The sequence below is a fragment of the Magnolia sinica genome, chromosome 15, assembly GCF_029962835.1.
Source record: "Magnolia sinica isolate HGM2019 chromosome 15, MsV1, whole genome shotgun sequence".
In the NCBI taxonomy this organism is placed as follows: Eukaryota; Viridiplantae; Streptophyta; class Magnoliopsida; order Magnoliales; family Magnoliaceae; genus Magnolia; species Magnolia sinica.
Genome location: NC_080587.1, coordinates 25,401,428 through 25,421,952, shown reverse-complemented (window position 1 = coordinate 25,421,952; position 20,525 = coordinate 25,401,428).

Sequence of the window (20,525 nt, the reverse complement as noted above, 5' to 3'; positions counted from 1 at the left end):
TGTGATGGCTAAGTACCGTCTTATCAGCATGATCGTTAAGCAGTCGTGTCCCAAGCTCTGATACTCCTACCCTCATATAAGAGTTATTCCTATAATTTACAGAGGTGTAGTCCCCAGTATAGATTGTATGGGATGCTTTTGGGGGCAGCCTTCAGTTTTTTTGTACAGGCTGGGTGCATGGTTCAGCGGTCCAAAAACATTGATGATGGTTATGTGGCGCATTGCGGTTTCAAAAGCATTTTTTCAGATCATGTTTTGGTTATGGCTTTTTAATGTGGTTAGGACCAGGGCTTAGGCAAATAGGACCGGGCTAGTGCTAACTAGCCATGGTCATAAATATGTAAAGCAACGGATCACTAAAGTGTAATGAATGAATGGTTAAAACCACTGCAAAATTTAAGTGGACCACCCACGAGGTTTCTGTAGTTTGTTAAACATTGGGCTACCCATGAGATTGCTGCAAACTTGAAGTGTACCCATTCTCTGGAGGTGTCGCCTGGGATCGAGATAGAGGGGTGTTTGGAGAGGCAGTGGCTCAACTCCCTAACTCAAAAGAAGGGTTTTTTTTTTTTTAAGGATCAACCAATAGAGATTTGTCTATCAATAATGGCAATTTTCCATGTTATTTGATAGTGTTCACCGTGAATCCAAGTAAAGGTAAAATTGGGAACTGGATCTAGGCTTTTATTTATGTCAAACTCAAGGGCCACATATACAATAGGAGAAACCCGTTTCAGCAGATAATTTTTATATGCCTCTACCATTCTCCATGGTTCTTCCTAATACCACAAGCTTTCGTTAGGTGTTTGGGCTGCTGAAGCGTGTCCAACTCCACCCAAGGTGATAAGGGACTGAGTCCAAGGACAGCTCACCCATGATGAATCAGGTCCAGCTGAGCCCATGAGTTAACGAATCGGGCCCATCTAAAAATATTCATCCTATATGTGTTGAATAATTCAGGCTGGGCCTACTTCTTGCCTAGGTTTAACCTAGTTAACCTCAAATGACCCAACTTTTGAGTAAATTGTCATTTGCAGGTTGCAGATAAGTTGGGTCAACCAGATGGATTCTTCAAGCTGACCATGTTAGACGTGTTTCGATATAGAGTTGAACACATTGAAGTGGGTCTATGTTCGAAAGTGAGACCTCATAAAATCAACCCGATCTAACCTCTAATATGGTCTTGATATAGACGCCTTCTAGTCCCCACTGAAAGCCAACCTTACTTCCAAATATATTTAGGCCCCGTTGGGTAGATGCCTTTTTAGATAACAATAATGAGATCTTGATCTCTAATGCTTAATGTAATAACTCATAAAATTTCGCACATATAAAAGTACATGAGTGATCATCAACCCATCCATCTGATAATCCAATCATGCAGTACTTTAGCGTTGAATTGTTCATCCACCAAATTAAAACTATTCATTTAACCATTCAAACTAATTGCTCATCTATACATCAGGTCACACCTATACCAACCAAACATGAATCTAACCATTCAACTATTTATTTAATTGATTATATATATATATATATATATATATATATATATATATATATATATATATTTGACCGTTTACTAAATCATATTCATCAGTTGCCACCGATTATCAAGAGTATCCAATCATCAAATCTAACCATCATCCATTTAGATCAACCGTCCATCACATACATTAGACCGTTCATTGGTAAACCCAAATTTAACCGTTCATACATTGTGCATCTACTCATTCATGAATGTGTTCATCCAAATTATCCATCTATACCTATACACGTCCATTTATTAAACCAACCGTTCTTTAAATTACCCATTCAAAATCAATTGTGTTCGTACAAAATGGCACATGTATCAATCCATCCGGACCACCCATTTCTTTGACCAGACACGAATCATAATATCCGTTGAATTTCTAACCTCATGGCCCTACATACATCAACTGTTCGAACTAGGAATCTAACGATGTACACACCCATATCTATAAACCGTTCACCCTACTCATTCATTTATAAATATTTTTCACCGTTGAATTCTCATTTTTGTGGCTATAAGTATACCCACCGATTACTTCTCAAAAACTCATTTGCATATGTTCAATCATGGTGAGAATTTAATTTAAGGCCATTCGATTTATTTGAGCTAGACATCCTTAATCTCACTAGCTACATTATAATATCCGACTGTCTATCGAAACTTTTCATCATATCCACCTGATGGTCCACTAAAACATAAAAAAAAAATAAAAAATCACGGTTATGATCCTCACATATTTCCTGAGAAACCTACTAGATTACCTTTTGCATTGGACTATGATTGAACTTGCTTTTGGGGCCCAGAGTCCTTGGACATACTTTCGTGCCAAATTTATATTTTCTAGAAAGGAGAGAAGCCATACATGCATCCATACACCCACCGTTACATCTGTCGTACCATATCTCACAACATGATAATCTATCTGTATAAATAACCGTATGTTGATCTCTTTACCCATCAAGGTACTCTATATACCACTTAATTCCTATTTACAAAAATTTTCAATTGTCCATCGTTTATATTCATCATATCCATCGAATGGCCCATAAAAAATTTTGACGATTCATTGTGTGGTGTATACTTTTTCCATCAATTGTACTAGTTTCATCTTCATGTGGGATTGCACACATAACACGATGAGAAGAGTTTTATTGAGAGAAAAACTATTATTAAGAGAAAAACTAACTTCTTGTGATGACATCATCAAGAAACAAGGAGTAATTATATATTCATCAAATCAAACGATCCGAACTGTCCATCATCAAGACCACGTACATATTACCTGATGTTGTACATATTCCAACCAGTGGCTCATTATGAGTATCAAGTTTGGAAAGAAAGAGAAAATGAGGGAGAAAGAGAAGAAAGCCTGATTTTCAGATTTTTTCTTTCTGTGTCTTGATCCTTTCTTATGAATTCCCTCTGCATTGTATCACATTTTTCTTTAATTTATATTTTTCAAGTTTGTTTCTTCTTTGTTCTTTAAATTTGCAATTTAATATCCCAAGGGGTCTCTTTTGCTTCTCTTGAATTGAATTTTTGGTGTACATGTAGTTAGCCCTTTTGTTAGGTTTAGCACTTTTGCTTTGGGTTTAGCCCTTTTACCTCCTTTTTTTTACCAGTTTGATTTAATTTTAAACTTTTTTTTTTTCTTTTCTTGTGAATTTGACTATTTTCATTTGGGAATAACTGATTTCATGCCCTTTTGAATCACTGGCTTCCTTTTACCACTATAGTTTTGATTCCCAAGGTTTGAATTCACCCTATCATTGTCGGTTTCCCTCGACGTTGGTTATCTTGAATTTCAATCTTTTTGACATGATTTTTTAAAAGTTATCTTTGAAATATCATTCGTTGTATGTTTTCTTGAACTATAATTATATTCTCACATGTGAATTATTATCTTAAATGTTAGTTTCTCTTTGAAAATCTTAATCAAATAATAATAGTTTGTCAAGGTTTTCCATTCATGGAATCTATATGCATCATGTTCATAGAGTGCTTAAAACTCAGTTTGCATTGTGATCATGGAATGTTTGGATTTTGATTTCTTGGTTATATCATCATCATGGAATATATGAAATTTCATTTGGTTAGTTACATTGGTATCATTGTTTAATTGAAACTTAAAATTGTGAAGAATTGGAATTGGATTTAATTGGAAATTGGATTGATGAACATGTAAGGATTACTTATCGGCGCACATGTAAGCATTGATCATCTCGCTGGACTGGATATGTGATCATGTAAGGATTGCAAAATGTTTCTATTGTCAAATCTATGTGAGATGTTGAAAAAGTGAATAAATTGAATTTGAGTATGCACCTTAATAGATTGAATATGTGAGCATGTAAGGATTATAAAATGTTCCTATTGTCAAAGTTATATGAGATTTCAAAAAAGTGATTAAATAAAATATAAAAATAAAATATACAATTGCATATATTACTACATTCATGCCATCATTGTTTAAACTTCATTCATGACATTATTTTGTTGAGATCCTACTTCATTCATTTTTATTACTAGAGTTGTTTCATATGGTATATCCCTCGGAATTCAAATTTTGATGAATATAATCTTACTGAGCTTTTATCTCACCCAATATCATGACATTTTAGGTTCAGAAGGTGAGGAATGAATGGTATAGACAAAATATTTAGATGATTACTTTTATTAGAATTCTACTTTTAGTTTATTTTATTTAAATGAGTCCTTACTCATGCTTTAATGGTAACTCACAAGAGTTTAAACATGAGGTGATGGTTTCGAATACCCATTGTGGTGTGACTGCGTGGGTGTGTGTGGGGTGTGAGTGTGTGTGTTAAAATTTTTTAAAAAAGTTTATTTTATTTGAATAATTGTAATAAAATAAATTTGAGACTTATGAGTGAGAGATGATGATGGTAGTGGAGTTGGAATTTGAATTCATTATTTTTTTCATTATTTTTTATTTTGAACTCGGGATTAAGGTCATTGTTCTCGGGTTTTGGATTTCGGGGCATGACACTTAATCACTATTCACATACATATGCTCTCATACCAACAAATGTCGTGCCTCAAACTCAGAAACCGGGCTCACAAAATTCCATATTTTCGAATCTGGCATCGACAGCCTCCGTAGTACGTCATTCTCGATTCCTGACACCCATACACCAGGTTCCGATCCTAAGATCCTACAAGGAGGATTTTTATAACATAAGTCTGTTTCATAATCGGCATAACCAAGCTCATAACCCACAAATAATAACCACAGGAACATCATTACAAAATTCACTAAGAATAAAAACTTTTTACAATACAAGACACATGAAGGGAAAGGTACAAGAACTATAATAAAACTCCCAAAAGAAAGCTCCGCGACACGCTCCTGCTCCTGCTCAGCTACTGCCTAGCGTCACCTGCACGCATCAATCGTGTATAAGCTTACAGAAAGCTTAGAGGGTGGTGTACGTGTGTAGGACGGGTGCCAAGTATGCAATAGAGTATGCAGAATATGCGGGCAAGACTATGAAACCACCGGCCGTAATAAGGCTATGTAATACAAGGTAGGAATGTCATCAGCCATATCAGGGCTATGCGATGCGGGGCCTATATAGCCAATTGCCATATGCAATATGCAATACGATTATGCCAGTCATCATATTAAGTCCACATATTAGAACAGTTCCTCTCTGAAAAATCACTGGGGTCAAATAAACTCCACACTGACTGCCGCCTCCTTAGCCGCACAACCCAGCGAGCATAAGAGACCTCACTACCCGCCTGTGGTCAGCCAATACCTACAAGGCTTGCCGGTAGCGGAACCATTTACGAGTTGGTTAAACTCAGCCTAGCTTATAGCCCTTTCACTCGGGCGGATAAGGCCATACTCCCTTCCAACCGACCACGATACAGTGGGAGACGCGGCCTAATGGTAGCGGCACCGACGCTCATGTTTTTCACGCGGTATCGACGTTGGAGCATCTCCTGGTACCATGAAGGTTCTGAGACTTTTACCAAAGGACATCCTACGCGCCCACAGTGCTAGAACCAAACATTTTCGGTGTCAAAATCCAGCCATCTATGATGTGCCTGTGGAGGCTACGACCCTGATGATCCCAGGGCGAATAATAACTATGCGATGCAATGCAAGATGCATGAATCATACCAATCAACTATGCATTAGTCCTGCGCATACAACACGCTTATGAGGGGCAACTCCATCACTCAGGGAGTTCCATAAACAACCTGCTCAATGGCACGTACAATGATCAATCACTCCTTAACCAAGCATACATATGATGCACATGAGAATGAATCATGAAGATAACTAAGCATAATATGCATTGATGTTGTACTCTCCTCTTAACAAGGTCGGGTCTAGGTACTTAAATAATCCTACATGGTATGGAAGTAGTGTAACCAATAGTGGGGGCCCAACGGGTTGGGGTAGCCCACAAAGTCTGAGTAAGTAATACTATGGGCCTAATGGGTAAGAATGAGCCCAATCAAGGTCTAAGGTGGACATTCAACCACCAATAGATAAGAATGGGCCTAACAAAGGGGCCTAGAGGGGTGCATAATGTGGACATTCAACCACCATTGTCCCCAAGAAGACAACCCATCAAGGAGTCAAGCTAAGACAAGGCCCATGTCCCGAATACAATCATGTAAATAAAATAGGCAACAATACATACATCTTATATCACATGATGGGCCTCAAGAAAATGGCTCAAAGCCTACATACATTAACATGCACCCAAAAAGGGCAAATCGTGACCTAAGTACAATGACCACTGAATTCATGCATTATGATAAACCTAATGGGCAGCCCATAAGCCCAAATACATAGGTAAGGCATGCCCAATATTTGCCAAGTTGGACCTTACAATTTAGCCCAAAACTGGTTAAGATAGATGGGCAACAAAGATCCAATTTTCAGCCCACAAGGTCCAGCATAAGGTGAAAACGGTCCATGTACCAAACTGGGCTCAAGAGTGGATGTCCAATACTATTTGGGCCTGCTGGACGTCAAAAAATTTGAACTGTCATGGTCCTCAACAATCAGGCCAAAAGCGGGCCTCCCAAGGCACTAATTAAGCCCAAAAATCTCAGAAAATATAAGCATGGTGTGTGTACACAATTCTCTCAGTTTGATAGGCCTCTCATCTTCACAGTATTCAGCTACATGTACAATTTTCTTAAGGCCTTGCTAAACATTCAGCCCACCTAACTTCCTGGGCTTGCCGAGGTCCAGCAGAGAGTAAAACTGAGTGAACAATGATATGATGGCCAGCAGTAATCACAGTGGGCCCCACCAGATGGAAGGTGTGTATACGACACATAAATCAAGTGGGCCTACTGCTGGACCACAAGTCCAGCCGCATCCTAGCCCACTCAAGACGGTCCAAGGGCCTGGACGGCCTGGGCAATACACAAGCAAGGAGGGCCCCACCTGAGGACGTCCCACCAGGGGGTGGGCCACGTCCAAGTGGGCCATACAAGGGGAGGACGGCGTGGATATAAAATAAACATCAAGGTGGACCTGCAATGCTAGGGATGGCCAGCCCCTGCTGGACGTCAACCTAGCTGGAACATCCAACAGGTGGGTTGCTGGCCCAGCTCTGGTAACACCAAAAATGGGTGATCTGGATGGTCCACATGCACCTGAGGTGGGTCCCAACAAGGTGGACCACAATGGAGGTGAGTTGGGGGTTCATCAACACTTGCAATAACAATTACAAATTCTAAACAGCAAGGTGCTGAAAAAGAATGTTGCTGGTCCTGCTAGATTCTTCCCCTGAAGTGGGCCCAAGGTTCGCTAAATCAGGGAAAAATGGGCGTATGGCATGCACTCTTAATTGTACTATAAGGTGGGGTCCACATGAGTGGCCCACCATCCCAAAAAATCAGGCTGACATTTATGTTTTCCCTTCAACAATGCTTCTAGACAGTCCAGAAATTTGGACTGTCCAGCCCACCTTAGGCCCATCCCAAGACGTCCACCAAGGGCTGGCTAATGGTGGGTTTAACATACATCAAGGTGGGGTCCACACATCAGGGAATACCCAAAAATCAGAGAACAAGAAGAGCTACACACAGGCTTAAACTCCATACATAAAAATCAGCAATCAATGGCCTAGAAAATAGCCCAGAAATATCTGGACAACAACATATTGCTGGACATATCAATCCATAACTTGCTGGACAAAGGGAAATACCCCAAATAAACCATGATGTGGCCTACCTTAGTGGGCCCCACAAATCTCTAGACCAAGACTAGGGCTAAAAGTTGGGTGGGTTCAACCCAACTGACCCGTGACTGATCCGACATTGGGTTGGGCTCGGGCAGGATATATCGGGTCCGATCTCAAGCTTGGGCTATACAAACACCAACTCGATAAAACTTAGGTTGGGCTCGGGTTGAGGTCTTGGGTTGCCCGACCTAACCCGAACCCGATTAATATATTAGTTACTTATAAATTATAATTGCGTGTGGATCGTTTGTGTCGAAGGCACACTAGTGAGGTCGGGTCTCATTTGTCCACGTCATTTCCAAGTATTCAAGCTAACAAGCTATGTCGGATTTCTCTCCTAGATAGATTGTGTGCTATGCTACATGACTTTTAAAGGAGTAGTTGTCCTATATTTTAACTTGTTTTTTTAAAGAAAAAGAAAGTTCTTTATGATGAATAATCACATATATAATTAATAAAATCATATATATAAAAAATAAGTCCTATATTAAAATATAATAAACTAATGTAATAACGAAAATATTAGCACGTATACACCCGACCAACCCGATCAACCAGACCGAGCCCGCTTGGGTTGGGCTTGGGTTGAGAATTCCCAACCCGAGATTGGGTTGGGTTGGGTTAGGTTGAGGTATAGGAACCTTGGGTTGGGTTAGGGTTGAGCACCAACCTGACCCAACCCACCCGACTTTGAGCCCTAACCAAGACACCACATCAAGTCTCCTTGCATGTCACAAATGGGCAGCAAGTGAGACACCCAACATCCAGAAAATGGACAGCAAGGGTGTCCCACCTTGCTGGATGGTCTGGACATCCTAGGCACACCGGGTGGCCACACACATCAGGGAAATCATAAGAGAGAAAGAGAGAGATGATCACGACCATAGGAGAAGGGCTCTGCCACTATTGAGTCATTTTCCATCAATCACAACCACACATCATAATATTTCATCAAGATATCACATGGATTTATACATGCATGACCTTACAAATCAAAAATTTGAGGTGGGGATACCATCCCCACCATGGATCTAGGGTTTAGATGACCCAATCAAACTATGGATCAAGGAAAATCATCATGATGGGGTCCATGGAGAATGACTCCATCATGGCTCATGCATGCACAAGGTGAGCCATTGGCCACACCTAGGAAGTCAAGGAGGACCTCCACCATCGATTGCTGGGTCCTACAAGCTTCCAAGAATGGAATGTAAGAAGAAAAATCAGAAAAACTAGCCTAGAATGCACACCCACCTCTTAGATTCTCCTCCTTTCTTCAACACTAAGTCCTTCTTGCTCCAAGGAGTTGTTTCAATGGAGGAGATGGGTTTTGGAGGGCTAGATGGAGGGGAAATGAGAGAGAGAGGGGCTGGGAAATCTGAGAATGGTGGGACGTCCCAAGTTCTCTTGCAAATGGAGGGAGAGAGGAATGAGGGAGAAAGAGAGGGAGATGGGGAGTTGCAGCTTTGTCATCATGAGTTTGTAAGATACTCATGGGTTTTGGGAAGAAAAGCCATTATGACACATGGTATAAGAAGAGAAATGATTATTTTGGAGAAGAAAAATCCATGATTGCTAGGCTAAGTAGGTTGGGCTATAAACTAGGCTAGGTAGGGTAGGCTATAGGTAATGATGGACTAAGGTGATGTCATCACCTAGCGAAATGTGTACATGCAATAGGTGAGTCCCACAATCACGATCAACAGTCCAAATGATGTGTGACCTACAACTTTTGATCTTCAACTCGGATTGACACACGAGACGCGGTGTTGGAACCTTGGCGACGATGCGGTCGCAAGGGCATAGGTTTCAGGTCGAATTAGGTCGGGTTTATAAGACGAAACTTAAAGATCATCGCAAATGCAACCTACAGGTCGCGGGTTGCCGAAATTCGACCGGAAGGACCGCGGGACCTAACGGAATAGAATGGATACCAAGTTACGGGTCTGACATGGGTAAGGTCAAACCCCGAAACCCCCTTCCAATTGACACCAACACGGTGGGAGATGCGGCCTACCGGTATCCAATTATCGTGCGCTCATGAATCCACTCAGTCGAAACATTGGAGTATTCTACCAGTACCATAAGGTTTATGGACTTTCACCTAGGGACGCCTATGACACCGTATAACTTCAATAATTTCTGGTGTCCATACTCATATACGCCAACCACATTTTGGTTGCGAGATTACATCCCTGGTGTCTCTAAGGAGTAGATGCAATGTGCCATATATAATGCATAATGCATGAATTGCACTATTCAAGTCATGCATCAAATCATTAATGATCATGCAGGTTACCCTGTCTCATACGAGTTCCCAATGAGCCATGAGGCATATACTATAGGTTTGTATTTCTGTCAAGCAATTTAATTCATGATATGAGTACTAACCACGGCCATGGTTGGGTGTATGCTATGATACATTCACATTCATAATCAGGCATATGTATGATGTGTATGAGCATATAAATGAGCATGATATGCATTACACTAAGCATATCATCAGTGTCAACCTTATCTGGGCCAGGTATACTAGCATGCTACCAATCTTGGCACATACACATATTCTCATTCATGCATAAAATGTAGGTTGCATAATATATGTGATAATCAACCTTAAATAAAAAGATAGTGGACCCGAATGGTTGTCATAGTAGAAATTTAAATATCCATGTGGTATGGCCCACTTAAGACTTGCATTGGCTCTGTACTTGGGCCTGTGTGCATAAAATGAGCTAGTAAAATAAATGCATGGTTTAGATAAAACATATACCTCACAGTGGTTTCACGGTCTTCAATATATGTCAAAATAGATAGGCGGCCTGAATACAACACGTACATTTGGGTGGCCCCTGTCATGAAATAATCTGTCAAGATAGATGAACAGTGTGCATAAAATACATACATTACTTTGGAATCATTCCCTAGATGAGCGAAATGAGTAAAACTATACATCAGGTAAGACATCATAGTATGTCTTAGGAAGTTTTTGATGGTAAGCATTCAATCACCACTACTTTCTTGGTGGGGTCAACCTCTGATCAGGCCCCACTTCCACCCTCAGGTAGGGCCAAGTATCCCACACACCCAACCAACTGGGACCCTAAAATGGGCCTTACAAGTGCACTAAACAGGTGGGCAGTACCACTGTCCAACAAGTGTCAAGTGGGCTACTATTCATACTAACTATCCAATGACCCATAAGGACTCGTTGCCATTTGTAGCGACCAGATTGGTAGATCCACCTGGGAGCCTCATCTACACATTGGTGGGTGTCCATGATGGGTCCCATGGCCCTTGCACAGGTCTTTAAAGCAGAGCAAACAAAGCCCAACAAGGCTGCCCAAAACATCATTCCGTAAACAAAACATGGCCCACCCAATAGTAGATTGGCCCACCAAGGCCCGTTGGCCTTTGTGGCGATCAAAATGGTGGGCCCTCTAGGGCATAGCACATACATCATGGTGGGACATCATACTGAGTTCCACGGGCTCTGAAAAAGTGGTAAACAAACAACACCATGTAAAATGCTGGGTAGGTTGCTATTCAAGAGGGTTTCAACATTAGGTGTCATTATCCTATTGTTCTTGGGGTGTCTCATCACCATCGTTCCCTGATGGTGAGGTCCACCTGAGACTGGATCTGCTATATTTCTCGACAACAGAACTGATGGACGATTTGGGTCGAACACACATCTTGATGGGTCCAGTAGCTGTCCCAAAATAGATGGACACTGAAGGTAGACAGGTGCATCACGGTGGTTACACCCTTTGCCCAGTTCGGTTGGACCCACAAGGTAGATGAGGCGGATATAAAACACATCCATTATAGGTGGGGTCCACCGAGATTTGGATTTGCTTTGCTCTTAAATGGGTTGCTAAAAAGGATGGACGGTGCAGGTAAAACCAACACTATGTAGGCTCAAGTAAAGTTTCAACGGTAGGTAATCAACCCCACTGTTTACTATGGTGTAGTCCACCTGAAATCAAGATCTATCCCACTTTTGGGCTCAAGGTCTAAAATGATCTCGCAAAATAGGTGGATGGTGTGGATTAAATGCATACATCAGACTAGGTCTCATGAGTGGGACCCCTGGTTGCTAGCTAAGGGGGCTGTCTGCCTCTCACAGATTTTTCTATGAAGGTTTTCAACTATGGGCGTCAATCCACACTATTTGCCCTGGTACGACCCACCTGAGATCAGGCTCTGCATCAAATTTAGGCCTTGTCACTAAAATATTATGGTGAAATAGATGGATGGCTTGATAGGTTTTGGTAGCCTATGAACATCGTGTTAGGCTCTTAAATGGTATCAGTGGTAGACGCTCCACCTCACCGTTGTCTATTGTATGGACCACCTGAGATTTGGATGGGTCTTATTTTTTGGTTCATGGCCTAAAATAATTTGACAAATCGGATGAACGGCATGGATGAGATGCATCCATCAAGGTGGGTAAAAAAAAGCTAGTGGAAATTAAACCGAAGACAAAAGTTTCAATGATGGGTGTCACTATCGTCACTATTTTCTACAGTGTGGCCCACCTGAGGTTGAAATCTACCTCATATTTGGCCCCCAGGCATAAAATGATCCAACAAAAATGTACGACATGGATTAACCAAATGCTTAAAAGTGGGTGGCGAGTGAAAATAAAGATTTATATTTAATGCAGCTCTAACTCAGACCAAGTCATAAAAGAATCAACAATCAATAAGGCCCGTAGCTATAGGGCACACGCCGCAGAATTTTCAAGGTCGTTGTTTCAACTGTAACAAGGAGGGTCACATGATCCATATTTGAATTTTCCTAGCTGCAACTCTAACAGAAATTACAAAATCAGAGGCAACAACAACAATGAAGGCCTGGTGGTTATCAACACCAGCAGAGGCTAGGGAATCATCAATAAATTATAAGACACATAAATGATATAAAATATAGCTACATGGTCAATTGAGTGGACTGCCAACAATGCTAAATTAGGTTGTTCATGGGAAAACCATCTAAGACCATATCGAAGACGTGAGCCCAAACACTCTAAGGAGGAATTTTGGGATGACCTATAGACCCTCATTTGAAACTATGATAGACCATATCTCAACTTTATAAAATCTATAAGTTCCAACTTTGATACTACGTTGGAAGCTCTAGAATCATTGGGCCTATGAAACAAGTTTAATGTACACGAAGTATAAGTTAGGAAACTATGGGTGTTAGAACTAATGTGCTCATGGGATACTTAGTGGGCCATTGTCAATAGAAACATTTGAAAATAAAGTGGGTATCAGTATTTCACATATGTAAAGCCTAGTGGGCGTATGTCAAGCCCACTAAGTTGAAGTGGATCATTTTTTGCCTTATAATTAGAATGAGACTTATAGGGTCACTATTTAACAAATAGGACCCATTAGTGTTTCCCAAAATCACGACTATGGTACCGTGTGCTCAATAATATGGATTTAAAAATCTTTCTGTATTGAATACTAATAAGAAGAGTAAGACTCAAATCATCATGATTGGGCTTAAGAGATCAATGTTTGGTTGATGGTAAACATACCTCAAGTAGGGTTTGATTTAATTAAATATAATTGGATTTTGAATTCAAGGTACTATGGACCAATATGTTGGCCTTAAAAATCTCATAGTGAGTCATTAGAAAGATTTTAGCCTAAGTATAAGAGAATCTTAAGAGACTAAAATTAGAGACAAGACATTATAACTTAACCAAGTTTATGTTGCTAAAATTGTCTTTACATGTACTAAAGTAAGATATAGTTTTCATATGCACTCAAGGGTCACACACACACCACAGACTGTGGATACGCTTAAGTAAAATTAGGTTTGGTTAGAAATGTTGAAGGATAAATTGAGAATGTATGAATAACTTAAATATTTTAAAATGGAGAAGTAATTATAATGAGTTTCCTGAAATAGAATGAAACATAAAAGAAAAGAAGCTAGGAAATCTAAGATAGTAGTATTGAAGAAGAAATTCAAACAGAAGACCAAGCATGAGGTATACATGAGGGATCTTGATTGGCGACCAATATATTCCTGTGAAAATGTACTGGTAAGAGGTTATATATCCAAGATGTTCCTTATATTCTGATGATTGTGCTTTATATTTGAAAACTTATGCTTCATTTCGAAAAGTTTTTTAATTTGAAATTCATTACTCTATTTGAGAAGTTTTTATTTACAAATAATGCTTTATTTGTAAGCATTTATGATATATGTTATATTTGAAAAGCGTGTATTATATTATTTTGAAAAGTTTTCTTAAGAAGATAACTATGTTTGAAAAAGATATTCTCATGCATTATAACACCATAGTGAGGGTTGATTAAGTCTCATGTTATTTATATTGAGTGAATAAGCCTCGTGTTGGTTATGTTGAGTGAATACACCTTGTGTTGCCTATGTTGAGTGAATAAGCCTCATGTTGGCTTTGATAAGATGATTATTCCATACCTCTTGTTGTCACTACGATGATTTTTACATGCTTCATGTTGGCTTGGAATATGCTTGTGATGTCCTGGCTGAGAAATTTCACATGCCTTCTATTGGTAGTATTGAGTGATTACTTATTACCTTGAGATGACTTGCTAAGAGATAAAATTCTATTGAGAAAAGAGAAGTGTTGAGTTCATATGAGTTAAGAGTGAAATTTGATCAATTGAATGAGAATTGATCCTAATGTTAACTGATGAACTGTATCTTGAAGAGTTGATGAATCATGCATATATTTTTTAACATTTCTCAAAGATTTTTCTTTTATTTGCAAAATATTATTATTCTGTATTGTATACAGAATTCTTACACGAGCTATGTGCTTATGGTTTTCATTGATGGAAAAACCACAGACTAAGGAACAAGTTGCGATGCTCAGGAGGTGACTGAATGAATTTGATAACATTGATCATTTTCTCTACATGGATTATCTATTCAAGCTTAAATAAAATTTAGATTTCCTTTATCTCGCTATGACAGTTGAACACTTTAAGTGAAATTAATGATTTAAATGCATTTTGGTTGGGATATATAGTTGGATGAAAGATGGATTATTATTTAAATAAAGTATGCCGATTTTATTCAGCTTATGTGGTTGATTTTAAATGTGGTAGAATTAATATTTGTTTTCTTTATTAAACCTAAGTCACAACTCTAAATTTGGGGTTGAGATTAGCTTTAACCAGGTTTCAAATATGGGGTCATGACACAATCGTATATTATACGTATCAACTTTAGATAAGAAGTAATTATTTAACTACAATCTTGAAACTGTTTGCACTGATATGAAAATACCTCAAAAGCGGGCTTTGATTTGTCTTTTGACCAAAAGATAGATGGCTGTACAACATTAGCTCATTGATATATTTAATTCATAATTATTGATAGTTAAAACAATTTGTAAGTGTAAATGTATATGGGTTGTAAATAGTCTTAAGACTAATATATATTTTTATGTCAATAAATAGTGAGAGAGTCAAAACCCTAACCCTAATTTATACATGGTATTAGAGTCCTCTCTCTCTCTCTCTCTATTCCGGTTATTATCCTTGGCATCGTCGTCGTCATCGGCATCATCACTAACGAAAACAATCGCACTTGCCACCATCAGCAATAACAACAACACTCACCACCACTAGCGACAACAGCTGTAGCTATCCTTGCCAACAGATGCCCTCACAACCTCTAACAGCGATAGTTACCCATGCTAGTGGGCACAACCGTAATCATTAGTGACATCAAGCCACTATACACTAATAGCCATTTGCATCCACCACTAGCGGCAAAGTGCTGCCTACGATTGGAGGATTACATTGTCTTTCATCGAGTCATCCACTGTTATATGTAAGATCCCCATCTCCCTTTATGCTTGCACATGCGGTTGTCTAATTTGGTTTAATCTTGAGTAATTTGGACTATTATTTTATTTTTACTATTTGTGAAGGAGGGTAAAAAAAATCTACTTAACTAATACCCTAATTTATGTATAAACATGGAAACTAAATAGCTACAACTATCTCATGTGGTTTTAATCCACTATTATATATCTTTGTGGAAAACATAAGTTAAGTTATGTTAATAAGAGCAAGAGAAAATCTTCAGTTGAATATTCAAATTACAAAGATTAAAAATGTGATAATTATGTCATGAAGAGTTAGCTTCACTTTATGACGCCTAAGATAAGTGGATATTTTATATTATATATCACTACTAAAGAGATGAATGCAGCCGTAGAAATATATTCTCATAAAGATATTCTAATGTGAACATATTAATTTATTAAAGAAATTACAAGTTTATAATAATATGATTTATTAATGGATTATATCAAATCTCTATATACCAACAATGGAAGAAACTTGACCATTACATGCCTCAAGTTCCTATTCATGAAGAGTTAATACAAGAGGTATAAAAAATTATACATATTTGGAATTCTTAGAAGACTCAGTAAGGATTTTGAGCCTTAAAGAGTTTAGATTCTAAGGAGGAAATCCATATCCTCTTTGGGATTAATTATAACCACATTGACCAAAGGTCCTTCAATACACTTCTAGCATTTTATCTTCATTTGTTATAAAAATGTTTACCTTTATTAAGTATAAACAAAAAAAAAAGAGGAGAAGTCTTAGTAAAATGATAGTACAATTAATTATATTAGTTTTGGTGATTCTCACCCTTTGAACTATGATAGTTTGGTGTACACACATTATGGTAAGCGTGGGCACACTAAGTATTTCTTCTATCATGAATCTTCATCCTCATCTTCAATTTAAGCTTCGATGAGGGGCCAACACTATCATAGTTGAGGGAATGTGTAATGTTACTAAAGTACAACTAGTTAACAAACTTTATTAAGAGATTACTAGCTTTTACACTTACTCTGCATGCTATCCCATCAGGGGACTCTTCATATATTTCTGCACACAATGTGTCCAGGCACACCTTGAATTGTACTAGATCTGGATTATCAATTATGGGACCATTGATCATATGAGTAGTCAAGAAGGTAACTATTTACCATATTCTCTAGTAGGCAATCATATTAAATTAGTTGATGGATCATTTTATCATGTTCTTAAAAAATAATATTTTTATCTCAAATCGTCTATTACTTTACTGTTAGTTTTTCGTATTTCATCTTTTCCATCTAATTTACTTTCAATTAGTTCTCTAACCAAGCAATAAAACTGATTTATGATTTTTTTTTTTCAATTCTTATATGATTCATGATCTTTAGATAGGAAATTTTTTTTATGGTGGACATGAGAGTGGCGTGTTGTACCTTCTTGACCCAGGTGATAGTTCTTTTTCGTCCATTGTACACATGGTGTAAATAAAGATAATTACATTTATTTATATTACTATCGCATTGGTCATGTGTTGGTTAGTGCTCTTCATAGTTTTCATATTTATTTCATATTTTTATAATTTAATAGTGTGAGATTTGTTAGCTTTTTAAGCATATTTATAGTTCATATTTACCTATCGAGATTAGGTTTATTAAATCTTTTGACTTAATACATTTTGATGTATGAGAACTGGACGCTCTTTTCCTATTTTTGAGAGAGCGCGCATATCCTTTTTTGGCGAAAAATGGCTCTCATTATGTCATTATGTGGATATTGTTACTATATTTTGTTTATAGATGATCAATCAAAGTTTACTTAATTATTACTTATGAAAAGTTGAGTAAAAAGTACATTTTAGTAATTACGTTAGAACTTTGTTTGGTCGCACTGTCAAAATATAGGTTGGATAATGTAAAGAATAGATAATGTAAAGAATATGTATGTTAGGAATTACATGATTTTTTTCTAATATTGGTATTTAATGCCAAACATCACGTGCTCATATCCAACAACAAAATAGAGTTTTCGAGTAAAAAAAATTCATTTATTAAAGGTAGCTTGCTTAATATTTACTGGAATGATCGTTTTTTTAACTTATTGGGATGTAATAGTTCTTTTTACTAGTTATTTAATTAACATTATGCTCTCTTAGTCACTTGGATAGATTTATCCTCTTAAGCTGCTTGAAATATGCTCTCCTTTATTTATTTTACATATATCAGTTATGTTAATCTTGGTGGCCCTATTCAGGAAAACACTCTTACATAAGTTTGTTAAGTGTATTTTTTTTGGATAATCATTTTCTCAAATTAGGTATAAGTGCTATTATCTAGAAAATAAACATTGGTATGTTTCTAAAGTTGTTATCTTTTTTTTTTAAAGATGTATCATATTTTACAATGTCTCCTCTATTCACCTATTGCCATGCCTACCTTTTGTAAATGACACTACCATCAGTGAAGAAGACAATTCGCCTAAAGATGGCCAACACTAGTCTCTGCCTATGGCTATAAATTCTACTTTGTCTCATTCTTCTACTAATCTTTCCATTGTCGTTTAAAATGTGAATGCATTGTTGTCCTCTAGCTTGGTATCGCTTTGACTCCCCTCACCATATTAGTTACTCTGTTTCATATCATTGTCTTTCTCACTTTTTATGATTTTATGTTTTTTTTCTTCATTTTTAATTCATTCTTAAATAATAGATATTTTCAAAGACCCCCTTATACAAAGTAATAATGATTGAAGAGTTGATCGATTTAAAAAAGTAAGGTACTGAAAAAGAGAAGATGACCGCTTTAAAAAAACAAGGTACTAAAAAAGAGAACAAAATTAAGATACATTGTCAAAAGTAATAGTAATTGAAGAAATGACGACTTTAAAAAAGAAATGTACCTACAAGTTGGTCAACCCCTTAATAGTCATTATCTCATTAACTGTAAGTAGGTGTACCTAGTGAAGTACAACCCTGATGGGTTTACTGCTCATTATAAAGTCATCTTGATGTAAAAGAGTTTAATTAAAAGATTTATGTTTATGAAAATACCTTTTCTCTGATTGTTAAACTTAATTTAGCGCACGTGTTATTCTCTATTATTTTAAGTCATTCTTCGCCTATTTATCAATTGAATTCAAGAATGCTTTTCTTAATAGAGATCTTCAAGAAAAAAATTATATGTATCCTCTTGGCTTCTTACTCATGAGTCAACTGAGAAAGTGTGTCCGTTAAAAAGCATTGTATGGGCTTAAATAGTCTCCACAAGACCAATTTGAGCATTTCAGTACTACAATATTTTGAATTGATTTTTAGTGGCATGTATTTGACCACTCCATTTCTATTAAGTGGTATGGTGACTCTACTACTATATTGGAAGTATATATTAATGACATATGTATTACTAGCGATAGTGATACTAAAATTTCGATGGTCAAGTTCTTCTTGGCAGAGAATTTTAAAATGAAAGATCTTAACTCATTCCATTACTTTATTAGGATTGAAGATGTCATTTTTTAAAGGATTTTTTTTCAATGAAAGTATTCTCTCGACTTTTGAGACCTGAGATGTATCATTGTCTAGTGGGAATTCCTCTTTATCTATCAATTATTCGACTTGACATTGCCTATACCATGAATATAGTTAGTCTGTTTCTGAAGGCTCACTAGTTTCATCATCTTGACACTGTGTATTACATTTTTCAATATATTAAGGCTACTCATGAAAAGAGAATTCTTTATGCTTTCATAGTCATCTTCATTTTCAAATTTACTGTGATCATAATTGGATTGGTTCCATGCATGATCACCCTTTTGTTATTGGTTTTGTACGTTTGTTAGAGAAAATGTTGTTGTAGGAACGTGTCCGAATATGCGTCCGAATCCAGCCAGCTCATCTGTAGAATAGGATCATAGATTTCTCTCCTCTGTAATCTCTTAGATTCTTCTTCTTTATTGTTTTCTTTCTTTAGTCTTCCTTTATTCTTATATAAATACCGGCTGTATGCCACTCTTAGAAATTAAGCCTTCTCTTCCTCAAATCATGTCTTTCAACATGGTATCAAAGCGATTTTTGACCTGGGCCACTGATCTGATTTTCGATGGTCAGATCTGTCTCCCAGATCCCTAAATCACATCTATGCTCTTCATCAATACTCTGCCATCAGTCACCTAGCCTTTTTTCTCTCTCTTCGGCTAGGGCCTCCTCTCTTCAATTCGATCAACGCAGTAAAGGCCTCCTCTCTCCAATCCGATCAACGCAGCGATGTGGCTAGATCTATACAGAGACTTCCCCTCTTAAGAAGATAAGTTTTTTTTTGGTTGGGGAGTCCAACACATCTCTCTCATCTCTCTCTCTCTCTCTCACATTACTCTCTCAAACGTCTCTCTCATCTCTCTCTTAGACGTCTGTTTTACACGTTTCTCTCTCACATGTATCTATCATCTCTCTCTCTCTTACAAGTCTCTCTCTCATCACCCATTTACTGGACTCACATTTTCCAAGTCATGTTCATGTTGTACACCTGATTGATGATCATGTATATCATGATTGTGTCCACTGGTGCTTCAGATGATGAAGATGGATGGTGGATGATCTTCTGATTGGAATCGCAATCAAAGTTAGCGGAACCTGTGCATCAGATGGCACTTTGAGAATTCTTTTTTCAGTAGATTTGTTTGGTCCATTATTATGTCTCGTCCATTGCACACATGACATGCATTTGGGTGATCAAATTCTTTCTTTCTATTTGTATTACAAATTGTTCTGATCAGATCTTCCTATCAATCTGATCTCATCTGTTAAACTTAGATCGTTGATCTTTTTCATTACAAAAAATAAAAATAAAAATTGTTCTGATTAGATCTTCCTAACAATCTGATCTCCTATGTGTTAAATTTGGA